We start from the raw sequence: 16,888 nt of genomic DNA on the forward strand, positions 1-16,888 counted from the left end.
ATTTTTAAATATTGCTCAACAGATGAAGTTTCTTCTGCTTTTCTAGGGAGACTACTTAAAACTCCTTAAACTTCGACCTTATGAAATGGTGTCTAACACTGAGCCTAAAATTTATTTGTCTGTTATGTATTCAACTGGTCTTGTTTGTGTTTTCCCTTACCACTGCCCAGATCAGAATACAACATTCCCACATCTCACTACTGTCCATTTTTCTAAGAAATATGAGTGGTAACTATAGCCCTACTTAACACAAACATATCTTGGAAGCATGTGCCTTTGTTGAATAACCCACAAATGGATTGTATATCAGCAGCATATAGAATTATATGGAATTTACTCTTTCTATGTCAAAGAGTTAGAAGGGCTGGGGTAGAAACAAGGAGTTCCATGGAAAGCATTCTATGTGTCTCACTAATTAAGTTTAGTGAATTAAAATGCTACAGTTGTTTTTGTTTAAATTGTTCTTATAACTGTTGTTATAGTCAATGATAACTCCTACCTCACCACCTGCAATCACACATGGTCCCAACAACTAAGGATTTTATTCCTTTTACTGATTTTGTCCAGAGTATAAAAGTTTTGAATAAAACTAATGCCAAGAAAATAAGTAACCTCCTTTCTCTAGGCAATTGTACTTTCTGGTTCACTGGAAACTATCAACAGTATATATAGAACAGGAGAATTATGCTAGGTGCTCCCTGTTCCTGTCAGTCTTAACTCTTTAACTCATTTGGGTTATGTTCATCCATACAGGTAGTTTGAGAGAAAGATATGCTTTTAATTCCCCTGCATTCCTTCTGGTTAGCAATCCATTGGTGATGCCTATGCTTTCTTTGCCTGCTTTCATTTACACTGTAGTCTCAGCCTTCAAATATTCAATGTTACAAATTGATTTCACACTGTCATGTCACTCAGTGCAAAAAATGTAAATCTCAAATTAAATCACTTACACTAAATACCCTGACTTTTTCTAGGTATAAGTCTCAGTTTCATAATGTTACTTCAATGTAGCTTGTGGTGTGTTAATATGATATATTCTAGCTATTAAGTTTTAACATGCACAACAGGGTTTTTATGAGTGAGGGTTTATGCACAAAATATGAGGCATTTTAAGGCACCTGCTTTGGCATTTCAAGAAATATTCCCTGAAAAACAATGAAATACACTCTTGATAAGCTACTAAAAAAGTATGTAAGTCCCCATGCAGACCCTTTCTCTGAAAAATAAGAGATTTCCCAGTGTACTGGACTTGACTGAGAAATACTAGTGATTATCCTTTCACTGGGGTATTTCAATGTAAAATAAAATGCTTAGCAGACTTATCCATATGTGGATAAGAAAAATTATACACGTCAGTCTAAACATACCCTCCTTAGTTTCTGCTCCAAAGACATTAAACAACCATTTTACAAATTACAGTCTAAGTACTGAATTCTTTAGCTGCATTAGAAAGTGATTTAGAGTTTGACATTCTAGCCATTTATATACTCTATATGGAATTTTAATTATAAAGATAGATTTTTACTGAGTGAAGATAGGTGAACAGATAGGTGAACCTCAGGAACTCCCCTCTTGATTCCTATTCCACCTGCCCACACCTTAGATTTCTGGCATCATCTGTCTCTGATAATCCTTGTCCAGCTGAAAGAATATAAATTTTGTTTCTGTGTATTAGAAGCAGTGACATATGATCATCATAGCTTCAGTGTATATTGAAAAATCTGGATGTTTATTTCCTCTGAATCCATGGCAACTCAGAGTTTATTAAATTAAGGCTAGGAAACACAATAGTGAAGTGTGTAAACCATGAACATTATTGATAACTTCTGCACTATGTCAGTATTCAGATAGTACAGACTAAACCCCCAAGTTCTCCCTTGCAATGAACTGAGTCAATTAAAAAGAATCTCAGATTGATGATTTACATATTTGATAGCCAGAAGGCAGTAGCATTTCAGGCCAGTGTTTAGTCTGTCCTCTGCATAAAGCAAGCCCTGAGATTGTCCCGTATGTTTTTCCTACTTCTTACAAGTACTGTCTTGAGTAGAAATATCCCAGCTTGAGTTAAACCATTTTGAGATTAATAGCTCCAATACAATATTCTGTATTTTCATATAATATATATTTGATGTATAATATTTTTTTTCAAAATATAAAGAGATTAAATTTCCAGCTTTTCTGGTCTGCAATGCTCTTGTCACCTCAGCTGATTTACAGCTATCAAATTTCAGTTCCAGGTGTCTATATTTACACAGACATAGAATTTTTTTTGTGAAAGACAGAAAAAGTCATCAATTAACGTTTTAATATAGAATCATAGAATTCTTTGGGTTGAGGGGACTTTTAAATGTCATCTAGTCCAGCCCCTTTTTGCTAAGCTAAAAGGAAAGCTATTTGTTATAATGAATATTTTTGTCATTTTAGGGGACTTTCTGTGGCCTACCTGAGAGGTCATGATTCTTCCTGAGATGCTGACATTTGAGCTGGATGCAACAGTTTAAGAGTTTTTGTACATAGTACCAAAGATTATCACCATATGAATTGTCTATTGTTAAGCTTTTATGTATCAAGGATCAAACTGGATTTTGAGTCTTTATTCAACTTTCACTTTACAGAAATATTATTTTTGGTTTTCTCTAGTGACATAAATCCAAAGAGAGTGTCCCAATATATTTTAAGGAAAAGTTTAGACATCCAGTCTAAATAATGTGTCTCGTTCTTTACAATACATTTTTTGCTATTATGTTGTCCTCTTCAATAACTGGATTAATTAAACTTCACACTCCACTCAAAGGCATATTACAACTACATGAACATATGTGTTAGCAAAGAAAACAAAAGAATAGATATACTAGACCATTTCTGGAGGAGGAAGCAGAGTAAACATATCAGTATATCACCTGCCAATATGCTGGCATTTAGAAACCATAAGCTACTTTCTAAATCTGTGTCTGACCTGGGTCTTGACAAAGATCTTCATGAACTTATCCACAGCTTGCAAATCTCTAACTGTTTTGGGTCAAAAAGCAGAAGACATCATAGGACAGAGAACACAGGAAATTTCGCCAGGTTCCAAATAAAGAGTGTATTTTCAGTCCCTATTTGAATTTTAATGGTAGTAGAGGCACCTGGAGAAATCTTGATATTTTTATTTCATTTGCTCTGTGTTCCCTGTAATGTTCTGGATCTGTTCTTCAGCCTCACTTTTTTCTTGCACCTTCCCAGCACATACATCACCAAGAGATGTTTGCATTCCTAAAGTGGTGTCATAGAGCCTTTCCAAATGGAAGTTCCAGGAAAATGCTGACAGGCTCAGAGAAGTTACTGTGTGTGTCTTTTCTCTTCTTTCCCCTCCCTTCTGCTCTTAAGGACTAAAAGGTCAGCTACTGATATAATTGCACAAGTGTGATATTTCTCGGGGGCCATAAAGAAATTTTCAGTCCGACAAACAGGTGCTTCATCGGCTCCACTCTTCCATTTCAGGCTCTTTTTTCCTTCTTCCAAAGAACTTTCTACATGCTGCTTTGCTTAATCATTTAATAGTAGGCAAACTAGATGCAAATTATTTTTTACACTCACTGCTTTTCCATCTGTGTTTCCAATTTAAGGGGGTAGGAATGACAGGGGAAGACAATTAGAACTAACAGGCTATGCCTATGTTACTAAATTAAAGAAGACCAGGAAGAGCTCTTACCCTGAGATAAACGGGCCATGCTGGATTTTCGCAGATTTGTGACTAGCCCTCTCTTGGGCACATTTGTCTTAGAGAAAAGTAGACAAAGAGGTAAGTAACAGCCTGATGTGGTTTACTAGACACTGGGGGGTGTCCCTACCCACAAGATAAACAAGATGTAATCATGACTTTTCTGATCAAAAACCCACCCATCATGTCCTCTTGACTTGCACTGAGTAACCTGTGGCCTAAAGTCAGTAAGGGCCCCCAGAAGAAAAGAACAATGTAATTTCCCACTGGTTTCAGTAGGAACCATACCCATCTGCTCTTTAACTCACACTCTTTGAAGTACTTTAGGTAGAGCCAAAACCAGAAAGACACATATTTATATTACATTATTAAGGTTGCTTTTCCTAGTTTCTGGGCAATTCTGAAGGGCGTGCCGATAGAAAATTAAAAACATTTTGATAGAGAAATATAGATGAAATATTGTCTGCTTATTTGGTCTTGAAATGTCTACTTTTCTGAGCCCTTTGACATCTAAATGCTCTTATAAATTTGTCCTCCAATCACATTTGATATATGGAAAACCCTTAAATTTCTCCCTGTGTTGTAAGAGTCATTATTTGATTCAGTCTTATGAACATTCTGTAACATGATAAAGCAGCTCTCCTGTCTCAGCTTTGCTTCCAACAGGAGCTGATCACAGCACTTGGAGGAAAAATTTTGACTGGGTGGATGACAGAGACTTGTAATTACTGAGTTTTTCACAGATATAACCTCTGGATGCTTCTGGCATTTTTAAGAATATGTGGCACTGCAGGACAAGTTCATTTTGATGTCCCCTCATATTCCCTTTCTTTTTTCATTCATGGCACCCTGAAATCACACATATTTCAGGTTTTTTGCTTTCCCCTCTCCTTTTTGGAAAGGTTTTAGTTTGCTTTTATGAATATGATCATCCTGTGTTTGTTCTATTCTTATTCTAAAAAGCTCCAAAGCAATCATAGAAATTAAATGAAGCTGGGTTTTGAGGATTTCATTGGTTTGCTCTAAATGGTACCATACATTGAAAGATCTTGTTGAGAGCTGCTGGTTAGAGCTGAAATGAAATTAAACCCTGTATCAATTTATTAGGAGAGTTTGTTCAGCTCACCTGTTGCATAATTGATGTCTTTGATAGCTTTGATGTTGAAAACCAGAAACTGAAGTGCTATAGAAAAGGTGGGATTCCCTATAGAGCCAATGGGCTGCCATTTCTGAGTGGCCTAATTTCAGGCAGCTTCAGTTGCTCGTGCAAACTGCTTTGAGAAGGGAATGCACAGAAAAGTTAAACCATGTCATAAACTTTTATGATTTCTCTTCCAAGAAAGGTTTATGTTTCAGAATGCAGAAGATATGCGCAAAATCTACCCAGGCTGTCAGTCTCAAAGCAAATATAAGTATATGCATATGGCATGGGGGAGGAATTTTAAGTATTATTTTATTTGTACAGTGTAAGCAAAATGTCTAAATAGGCCCATGGTTAAAATTCAAATATTAAAAAAAGAAGAACAGGGGGAAAAAAGGAAAAGGGTCATATATATGTCCCTGCACACATAATTTAAACACATTTTCATCCCTTGCTGGAACTGATGAATATTCCTCACATAAATTTTTAGTCTGGCACCAATTATACAGTCTTTATTCTTACCTGGAAAATATGATTATATAAAACACTACCTACCTTCATCTATATATATGGTTATAAAAATGAAGATATGATGCCCAGCATGTACAGAATGCCTAGAGAAGATGACCTGCAATTTTTATTTATGCATTCCACTGTTAACTTTGTGGTCTTTGTTGTCTGGTATACTTGTAGTTTTCTCTGTGCAATTGAGATAAGACACTTAAATATCAGAACAGCTCTGGTACTGAATTTCCAGAGAAACTCTGCATGAAATTGTTCTCTGAATAAAAAGTTGTGTAAATTAATTACAAGCATTCATACTTATTTTGTTCGGATTGCAAAAGCACATAGGTGTTATGCACTTAGTTGATTTCACACTGTAAAGACATGCTGGAGGAGAGTTATCTTCAGAGGCTACGCATTTGTTTAAAGTAATTCTGCCACTCACTGCTATTCTCACTGCTTGACACACACTGATTCACACATTAGATGAGCTAAGTTGTTTTTAATGCAAAAATGTCATCTCAAAACAAGGTAAACGTTCTCATTTATTTTAAAATCCTCTCCTATATTACATGCCTTTCCTACATTCTACCACTTCTTCAGATATTTAAGAAGTTATTTAAGATATCAAATCATTAAAGGTACCTCAAAAGTCACAGTTAGAAAGAAATCCATGTGATCTGTATTTAAAAAAAAAATACAATTTTTTGGTTTGTGATATAATACCCAATGGAATTAATGGAAAAATGTCTGTTAATGTCATCAAAAATTGAATTTCAGGTATTATCTGATGTCACAGACAGATTTTTTTTCTTTGTATTTTTATTACAATTAAAAATGCTGCCTCTAAAGGAAACAAACATTAAAGAGTGTATATATTTGCAAATATGTAGCATTCTTTGTGCATTTCTATTTTGGATATACATTAGTTTTTACACTAAGTTCAGATTGCTTGAAACAGCAGGAGAAAAGGAAAGAAGCAGAAAACCGTAAGTTATTATCTCTACTGTAAATAATGATAGTGTATTTCATGCCTTTATATCTCCAATTTCTTAGTAACTAATGTTCCATTTTTAGCATTGAGGTATTAAGTACATCAGGTGTGTTAGAGCTGTGTAACATTTGTATATGTGTTGTCTCTCACAGTCTTTATCTACATCAGATGCCAATCTAATTTGATCTTTTTTGCAGGACAAAGTTCTTTGTTTATTTGGTAAAGAATGAGGGGTGGAATATTATATTTTCCCCTTTAAATGAAGAACAGATGATTCATTTAAATAAAAGTGTTGCATTTTCTAAATTATACTCCACTCCTACAGCCTCACATGCAAGTTGCAGCATGTATCTAGTGCTCTCTTGGACCATTTGTTCTTACTGTCTCTGTCTACATAACAAATGTAAAAGAAGTAAAATGCCCTGGAAGGTATTAAAAGGCATAGTCTGATGTGATGCCAAATAACACAAAAGCCAGAATTACTTAAGTTAGAACAAAAATATATGTAAAGTGAATCGAAGCATTTTTAGCCTGTGACAAAAATTGGTCTTTTTATATCACATTATCTTTGAAGCTTCATCTTTATTCCAAAGCACAGTAGATGTGTATTATTTTTCAAAATACTGGTTTCTTCTCTTATAATGGCCTCAAACTGTACTTATCACAGAAAATATCAAATTAATGGTTGTTCTCAAGTGTTTTACTAATAGTTATAACTGTAATGTAACTCAGCAGATATTTTATATTTTTACAAGAAAAATTAGACAGTTGTAAATTTTTACAAAAAATATGTAAATTTGAGGAAATGGAAAAAAAAATATTTAAAGATTTTAACCGGACATCTTGTCAGGAGGTATCATATCAGTGGGTACAAAGAAAAACTCTGACTTATGAAAAGTAGAGAAATGGGATGATCTTACAAACTTCACAAAAAATATGTAACATATAAAGTAAAAAATATAGTGTTTAAGCACTTCATAAAGGATTTTTGTTAATATTTTCACAGTATATTATTACACAGGCCCACTGGCAAATTTTTTAAAATATAATTCTTTTCATCATAATTTTGAACGAAAATATCAAAACAATCTCCTGTGACAAAAAAAAATCAGATTTTAAGTAGCTCTGTTAAATTTTACACTGAAATGCTTCCTAGTATTTCCTTGTCTTGCACAGAGCATTTTTGAGGGCATTACGCTTTGTTGTTATAGGTCACCCATGAACTTTTCAACTCTGCATACTCAGCTTCCATTCTGAAAGATGCTCATGGCTGCTGTAATATTGTCTATATATAACTGGTTGCTGTGCCACTGTGTTTGTAAACAGTCAGCTGTTTGCAGCAGTGTGGTATTGCAGAGTCCGTCGTCGCTCATGACTTACAATTTATATGTATACTGCCTTGCTGTTGGGGATACTCACAAATGTGCTGCTTATAAGTTCAGTTTGCTCCTTAGTTGATGTATCTCATAATCAGTGGGTTATGAAAGTTTCCATAATCATAAACAAAGAGTAAACTGATGACTCTTTGCAGATGCTTGATTAAAAAAGAAGTATTGAAATCTATATATTACAATTTATATATATAATCTGAAGATGTAAATCAACTTTCCTAACAGATGAGGAGAGAACACTGAGAAGCAAACACTCTGAAACATGTTTACTAAGATGTGTACGTTTGTAATAATTAGTGATTCTTATCCAATTCCTACACAGTCAGACTTAAAATTGAAACCATTTTGGACACATTTGGTACAGATGTCAATTAACAAGCTTTGTCACATTTCTAATTTCATCACTATCATGTACCTGAGTACATTTAATTTTACATTTCTGCATCAAATGTGTTGACAAGATAAATAAAATCCTTAACAAGCGGCCTTCATAGGCATTGCTTACTTCAGGAAAAGCCTGGTGTGAATCTGACTGCGTGCTATTGCTTATATTATTTGTTCACCTTATGTTTTAACTCTTATGGTAACATTTGCCAACATTCAGTGAAACATTAGTAATGCCTGGTAGCATTGAAGGTGTGTCTCAAAAGATGCCTATATCAGGAGGTGGATTTGACTATGGATATTTTATATTACATGGAACAGGTAGACTAGAGACTTGGTACAAGCTTCTTTATTCAAGTACTGGTACTAATAATATTTTTTTATTTAAGTTCAAATAATGGTAGGCATGGAAATTAATGTTCAGGGAAGAAAAAATGTTTTCACAATTGGTTAAACTACTTGGAATTTGCATGCTTTATGATTGCACTTAGCGATAAAATAATTTCTTTAACTTGTATGGAATTAATGAGGACAGAACTTTTTATGGATGATCGTAGTATATTTTGGTACCTTAGTAGAAGCATCATTTTTCCATTGATGTTCAATAACTTGTACTCAATATTTACTGGAAACAAGTCTTGATTCAGACAAGTTTCATCAGGAACATAGCTGCCTTTAGTGCAGGAATTTAGACTAGCAAACAAATTTACCAAGAAAGAAATATGCTTGGGAGATTTTCTTGGCAAAGCCTCATAGAGAAGACAGATATCTCAATGAAGAATGGGTTCCGAAAATGAGTTCGAGTTGTCTGATAATATATGTGAAATAATAAAGTAGGACATTTTTAGATAACTCAAACTCATTTTCAGAACCTATTCCTCATTGAATTGTCTTTTTTTTTATATATATACCTTGCTTATATTGCTAAATTACTTTTCTTTTGTAAGCCTCTAAACCTTCCAGAACCTTAACGTGGGATATGACACAACATTAGGAAGGTGTATCCCAGAAACGATCAGGGAATTAATTTTTTTTTTTTAATAAATCTTATTCAGCTTTAAAATTAACAAGGTCACACTATCATTGTGTAAGTATTGCAGTTCTGCATATCTATCTGATAAATCTCAGTGATAGCCCCTAATAAAACATAGTTTGTTAGCATAAATTCTGGTAATTTAAGGAGACTTGTCTCCTCTTGCTTGCACATTAATTTCATTTGTTAACTTTTTTGTTTGTTTTTTTCCAATAGTATTTGCACATCTAAAATATACTGAGGTTTATAGATGTCAATAGTAATACATTAATTAATTTTTTAAAAATATTTCATTTGCTTTTAGATTTTTGAAAGCAAAGTAGAAAAATAACACTGCTTTTTTGACCAAAACATCTATTACTATCCCCCTCTTTGGCATATTTTCTTTAAAATTGCCCTCCTTGCTCAGTTCCATTAGATGGAGAATCTAATATTTAAATGTTTAGCATTAGTTCTTGTCCTATTTTTTTACCTTCTTCACATTTACAGCTAATTATGAAACTCCTTGGAATATTCTTCCTTTATGTCATTGTATCCTGGATAACCTCTTGTGCATTACCTGAAGTCTGAGCACTGAGTTAATTCCTGGTGTAAGAAAGTGGAATAATGGAATAAATTAAGCTTGATGACTTGTTCTGGGTGTTTCAAAGACAGACCATCTACCTTACCAGGTATGCCACACATTATTATTTCTTTGTCTTGTTAAGATTGGTAGTACTTTGGGACAATATGTTTAAACATAAGTGGAATATTTAATTGCAAGATTTATTTCCAGTAATTATTTCAAATACAGAAGCACACAAGGAGGACATATACCTGTTGAAATGAGTCCATAGGAGACCCACTAGGATGATTAAAGAGCTGGAGCACCTCTCCTACTAAGACAGGCTGAGAGAGATTGGGGTTGTTCATTCTGGGGAAGGCTTCAAGGAGACTTTCCAGTATCTGAAGGAAGGAGAGGGTACTAGTACTGGAAGACTCGAGAGGGACTTTTAGGAAGAAATTTTTTACTGTGAGGGTGTGAGACACTGGAACAGGCTGCCCAGAGAAGTTGTGGATACCCCATCCCTGGAAGGGTTCAAGACCAGGATGGATGAAGCTCTGAGTAAACTGGTCTAGTAAAAGGTTTTCCTGCTGATGGCAGGGGAGTTGGAGCCAGATGATCTTTCAGGTCCCTTCCATCCCAAACCATTCTATGATTCTATGTTTGACAGTCTATTGTAACAGTCATATGAGGATTCAGTGCTTAATTTCAGGTCTTGGAATTGGTTCAAGCTTGATTTTATATGTATAGGTATGTTTTCATTTAAATATATTAAATGCATGGCAGAGAAAGATGATGGAAGAGACCTAACATTGTTCACTTTCCTGTTCACTCTGTCCAGTTCTAAGATCACAAATTTTTATTTATTATTTGGTATTCTTTCCATATTAACTTCAGATTCAGTAATGAACACCTATTAAGAAGATAATTAGGATAAAATTTCTTGTTCCTATTTTCTCTTAAGATTGATTTTCCAAAAATAATCAAATCAAATTTAAACCCATGGGAAAATAATATAGTCTTAGCAAATATAAGAGATACAGGAAAAGCAACTAAAAACCTGTAGGAAAAGAACAATGTCATTGGGTATAAGATTTTCCTTTTGCAGTGTATTACTGTTCTATGAACTCTTCTTGAGTGGTTGATATTCAGCTGCCAAGGCCAAGAATATTCTTTTTCCCAAAGACCATTAAATTTATCTCATCAGACTGTCCAAGCAATTCAATTTTTTAAGAACTGATGAAAATCTATCATTTGGCAATGATGGATGGATATGGCACTTCCTTCAGTCCAATTTAAGTGCTGAGTATAGGCAGCAATGGTAATTCTTTAAAAAGTGAGGCACAGCAGTAAGTTGTCTCTCTCTTGCAGAATGGCACATTCATCAAATAAGAAATCTTAATGCATGAGCAACCTGTCCATCACTGTTTTGAAATGAACAAAGATGTTATCATCACCACCATGTTTTATATCTATCTAGTACCTTTTATTCCATACCTTAGTTTCTATTCATGATATACATTTGCTGGTGGAGGTATAAGGAAGAGGTCGCCCAGAGAAGTTGTGGAAGATCCTTGGAAGTGTTCAAGGCTAGGTTGTACGAGGCTTTAAGAAACCTTATCTAGTGAAAGGTGTCCCTGCTCATGGCAGGATGATTGGAAAGAAAGGATCTTCAAGATCCCTTCCAGTCCACACCATTCTACAGTTCTACAATTTTGTGTACACAGGGGCACAGTTAGTTTTCAGACTACCTTTGGTAGGACAACCTAAGACCCTTTATTTTCTTTTTTCCTAAATATATGTCTAAACACAACATAGGAAGAAATATTAAGGGGTGTCCTAATGAAAAACTTCCTTGATAATATTCAGATAAGGAAAATCAATATGAAAGGCCCATCTCTTTTCCTTTTGATGTTGACTCACTATCATGAGAAACAAATATGCCTTTCTGAAGTGCTCAATCATGTTTTTAGGGAGGAATGCATAAGTAATGTAAAGATGTAGCTAGCAACCCATCTCACACCAATTATATTTGAAAAAGATAGATGTAAGAGAATCTGGAGACTATATGAATTATTTGGTCCCATTTACTTGATATACAATGTATTTATGAAGGTGCCAGCTACCTACATTGCAGATCTTATCAGTACCATACATACTTCCTGCATTGGTAATATCCTCAGTACTGAGGATACAATGATCTTTGGAAAATTAACTTCTTTTCATGCTCTTTCTTCTTTAGAGAAGTCTCAAACTTGAAGTAGATCTATAGTGTTGGGACAACTGAGGAATGATACAGAGGAGGATAGAATGCACTAAACACTGTAATCACCCTTATACCTCAATTTCTACCTGATCTAGAAGGGACAATTTATCATTTTGAACTGTCAGTCTTACATTCTTCACTAATTTTGTTTTTCCTTTATTTTAATTACCCATAAGATAAACATAACTTATTATAATAATGCAATACCTATTAACATTGTCTATTTCAGTCTAGGAAGATTTTTTTAAAATCTGTCTGCCACTATCTCATGAAAACACAAGATGTGTTTAGATTGCACAGAATAATACTTGAATAGTGTCAGAGTAATTATACCACACTCATTTGACATTTCTGGGCATATGGAGAAGGCATATTTACATTCAAGTGCTAAATTAACCAATTTCCTTAAAATAGATAAAAAGGACCCTACTGTTGTTTTATAACTTATTTCATCACTTTTTTTTTTTTTTTTTAATCTAATTTAGCTGTAATTTTTCTTATCTCCTTAAAGCTCTACAATAGCTCTCTGGCTGATGTGACATGGCTACATAACAGTTCTCTTTCAGCAAAGTATTAGAAGTGTGTCTATATGCTGAAAAACTAACCATGTCCTCATTTGTAAATAGTTAAGCCCCATTACTTTTGTGTTTTGAAGGACGAAGTGGACTTATACGTTTTGAATGATAGGATTGGACAGCAGAAAAGAGTTTTTAAAGAAAGGCAATCTTTCATTTTCTTACTTTACATAGATACGATGGCACTTGATTGTCACAGTTGACTTAGCTAATTGATGTACTGCTAAAAGTGATGATAAGCATTAGGAAAGCCTATCTCAATCTGTTAATCACATTGGTTTGTTGAAATTCCATCAGGAAATTATTAAAAGAGCCTCAGACATTCCATATATTCTGTTTAAACCCATGGGAAAATCTTACCCTGCTTTCCCTGTGCATGATACACCAGGGACACTACATTACTCTTCATAGCCTGTAGCTATGTCTGGAGTTAAAAGATCTATCATCTGTAAAACCTTTTCCATTTTCATATGACTTTTCATCAGCATGTGAAATAAAAATGCAGAGATGAAACTTATGGCATTTCAGAAACTCTTCATTTGACATTTGAGCATTAAGTGTTCACTGGACCCTTTATTTCAAAGCCAAGAAAAGATATTGCTGTTATCCCAGAAATTTGTACAGTACAATATTTTCTTTTTGAATGATGTGACACTACAGTCTTACCCTCATTCCAATTCTGTATTTTTAAACTCTCTTAGAAAGTATGTCGTAGATGACTCTGAGATTTAGGGCACAATTCATAAGGCTTTAAAGAGCAAAAAATAGGTCACCAGCCATTCATTGTATGCTCCTCAGATGCTGGAGTTCAAGTCAAACCTTCTTAGAAGATCTTCAGATGAGATTTTTTTCACAGAGATTAGTATTGTGCCTTCTGAATTCTGAGCAGAAGAGCACTCTTCTTGTTTCTTTTCTTTTTGTGGGAGGATGAAGAACAGCAGGTTGAAAGTAGAAATACAATCCTTGGGTGGAAAAGAAATCCTCCTGCTATGTTCCCTCACTGAACCACAGATTTTTCTGACCAATAATATATTGGATTATGTCATGGTTTAACCCCTGCCAAGTCCCACACAGCCACTCGCTCAATCCCTACCAGCAGGACTGGGGACAGAATCAGAAGGATAAAAACTAGGAAATTCATGGGTTGAGATAAAAACAGTTTAATAGGGGAAGAAAAAGCCATGCACACAAGCAAAGCAAAACAAGGAGTTAATTCACTGCTTCCCAGGGGCAGGCAGGTGTTCAGCTATCTCCAGGACAGCAGGGCCCCATCACAGGTAAGAGTGATTTGGGAAGACAAACACCATCACTCCAAATGTGCCACCCCTTCCTCCTCCTCCCTTTCACTCCATATGCTGAGCATGATGTCACGTGGTCTGGAATATCCATTTGGTCAGTTTGGATCACCTGTCCCACCTGTGTCTCCTCCCAACTCCTAGGCACCCCCAACTTCCTCACCAGCATGGCAGTATGAAAAGCAGAAAAAGCCTTGGCTCTGTGTAAGCTCTGCTCAGCAATAACAAAAACATCTCTGTATTATCAGTCCTGTTTTCAGCACAAATCCTAAACACAGCTCCACACCAGCCACTGTGAAGAAAATTAACTCTACCCCAGCCAAAACCAGAAGCAAATAATTCCATGAAATTCTGTGTAAATGTACATAACTGGAACTAACAGGATATGCATCATACAGCTTATCTTGGTATTATTTAAAGTATGATCATATTTTATGATAATATTGCTGCTAATTTCTGTTTCCTAGTCATTTTTTCTTAAAATAAAATTTATTATAATTAACAGAGTATAGAAAATATTGGCCACTCTTGATTTCTCAGAGTTTTTTTACTGCATGCTAAAACTGGACCAGAAAAGTATAAATACCATGATTAGACATATTTCTAAATAAGTATAAACTAAACTATTTCACAGAAAGATTAATAGTCAGTCAATCCAACCTAAACCACCACCACCCACACCACAGAGTCTCACACTAAGGCCAGATGGGTCAGTAGTAAAAAAAAAACTTTAGTCAAAGTACAAGTCATCTGCAGAGCCCAGAATGCAAAGTGGGCAGAATACTACTGTTAAGGAGAAGTTTTAGACACTGTGTGATGGATAAAATCAAAACAAACTATCATGCATTAAAAACCTATCTCTAATTTAATAGGCAGCAATGTTAAATAAATTCCAGAGCATTTCACACTTGCCTCTATTTTTTGAATTAGTGTTAAATTTTTCTTGTCTTTAAAAAAGAAGCATGGATGACAATAAAGACTTCCATGAACAATGCATGAACAGCCCATTGACTATCAGCAAGGAGTAGAGGACAACTGCTATGGCATAATTAGAATTCTGTTATAAAGGTGGAAAAAATCTTACAGAAAATAAATAATACTTGAGTAAAAGAAAAAACCAAAAATAACATGCATTTTAATAGACACAGTATAGAGTATACTTTTTTAGTTGATTTTATAAGATTTTAGTTGTGTTTTATTTTTGTAAACCTAGAAAGAGAAAAAATCTGAAATGTTTAAATTCTGAAAGTTCAATTCTATAGAAAAAAAATCAACAAAATAAAGAATTTTTTAGTTACTTTTACAGGCTTTGAAAAAAGGAACAGAGTTTATTTGTTTTCAGATGCTAATGTAAAATTGTATCATATACATTCGAATCTTTGTTTTTCACACTTTGACCTTCATTATTTTCCACTTTCTTTCAGAGTCTCTTCTGAAAAGTTAGAGCAAGTGCATAAGGAAGAAGAAAATTATAAGTTCCCAAACCAATATAAGGGAAAAAGGGGGAAGAGGAAAGAACTTTCCAGTGTCAACAGTTACAGGTCTTATTTGATTTTTTTTTTTCAGTAAAAGATCTTAAGAAAAAACAATCTATGTATTAAAAGTTATGAAAGTTCTTACTACAATCATATTTGCTCTGCAAAAATAGTAATGCACACCCATGGTTTTGAAATAGCAAAGGTGTCTTATAGTTGAACTAATAGGACAAAAAAGGGCAATTCCCTCAATTTCAGTGAGAATTAAACTTTGAACACAGTTCATCTGGGATACTTAAAAATCTACCAGAGGAATATTGTTTTGACTGAGCCAGCAGGAACCATGTTCAACTTATCTCAGCTGCCAAATGTGCATTTTATGTCCAGAGAGAATTTTTCCTTACTGTAATCTATGTAAAGTTCATGAAGTTTAGTATCTCCTAGAGAAAATAACAAATTACTGTAATGAATCCAATCAGTTCTGCTCTGCTGCACTTAGGAAGGAGGTTTACTTTGTAAAGATCAGGTGATACCCTAAAATGTGTTAAACTTGAATCTCACATAATGCTTTTATTCATAAATGATACAACTCCTCTATTTGCAAAAAAATAAAAATCAGGTCCATCTTAAAAACATTTCACTTTATGTACCTGTGTCATATTTTCTAGTAATACTTCAAAAATTGACAAGTGATTTAAAAAGTACACTATTCTTCACTTGGCTGTAATTCTACAAAGAATCATCCAGTTTCACAAAAGGATTTGAACATAAAAATTTCAAATAACCAGGTATTAGAAATTTTTATGCTGGGCCCTGAACATCAGTAATTTTTTTAAAAAAGGTGTCATTTACTTCATTTAAAAATTCTGCTAACAACATATCTGTATATATCGTAACCTACCTTTGTAAATCTGTTGTCATATCCTCACCCCTCCTTTGTAAAAATATTAGCTGCTATTTTTTTTTTTTACTAGAATTTCACACCAGGAAACAATATAAATGAAGAATCAGGCAGCAACATAGAGAGTATTTTATTCCCTGAGCCATATCAAGACGCAAAATACCTTGCTGGTGTGGTATGAGCAATTTACTAAACGTTCATATTCAAATCATGTGTTAATTCTATTTAGATTTAGCTTTATTTAGGAGTCAAATCTACCCCTGGCTAGAGATTTTCAGCGAGAATTGCATTAATCTCTTAAGAAGGGATTAACAGCTGTAGACAGAAGTACTCATCAAAGTTAATTTTAAAATGCTGGCTATTACATTAGTCAACCTTAGCAAATAGAATTACTGCCATTTGTATCCACCAGAAATCTTTCTCAAAGGATTCCTCCTTGGTAAAAGGGTTAGTTTAAAAAAAAAAAAAGTACAGAAGAAAAATATAGGGAGGAAATAAGAGATTGCAATCACCATTTTAATTACTCTATATAATTATATATTGCTGTAATTGTTTATAAAGTCTGGATTTTATAGGAAGCAGGGCCTTTTTTTTAAATACAACTCTAGTCTTGTGATAAGCATCATTACTTAAAATCTGAAACATGTGCAACTTGCAATCAACTTGATCACTTTAGATATAT

Source organism: Corvus kubaryi, unplaced genomic scaffold (genome assembly GCF_017639235.1).
Source record: "Corvus kubaryi isolate FWS band 111438036 unplaced genomic scaffold, C.kubaryi_AGA036_p1.0 66, whole genome shotgun sequence".
Taxonomy (NCBI): Eukaryota; Metazoa; Chordata; class Aves; order Passeriformes; family Corvidae; genus Corvus; species Corvus kubaryi.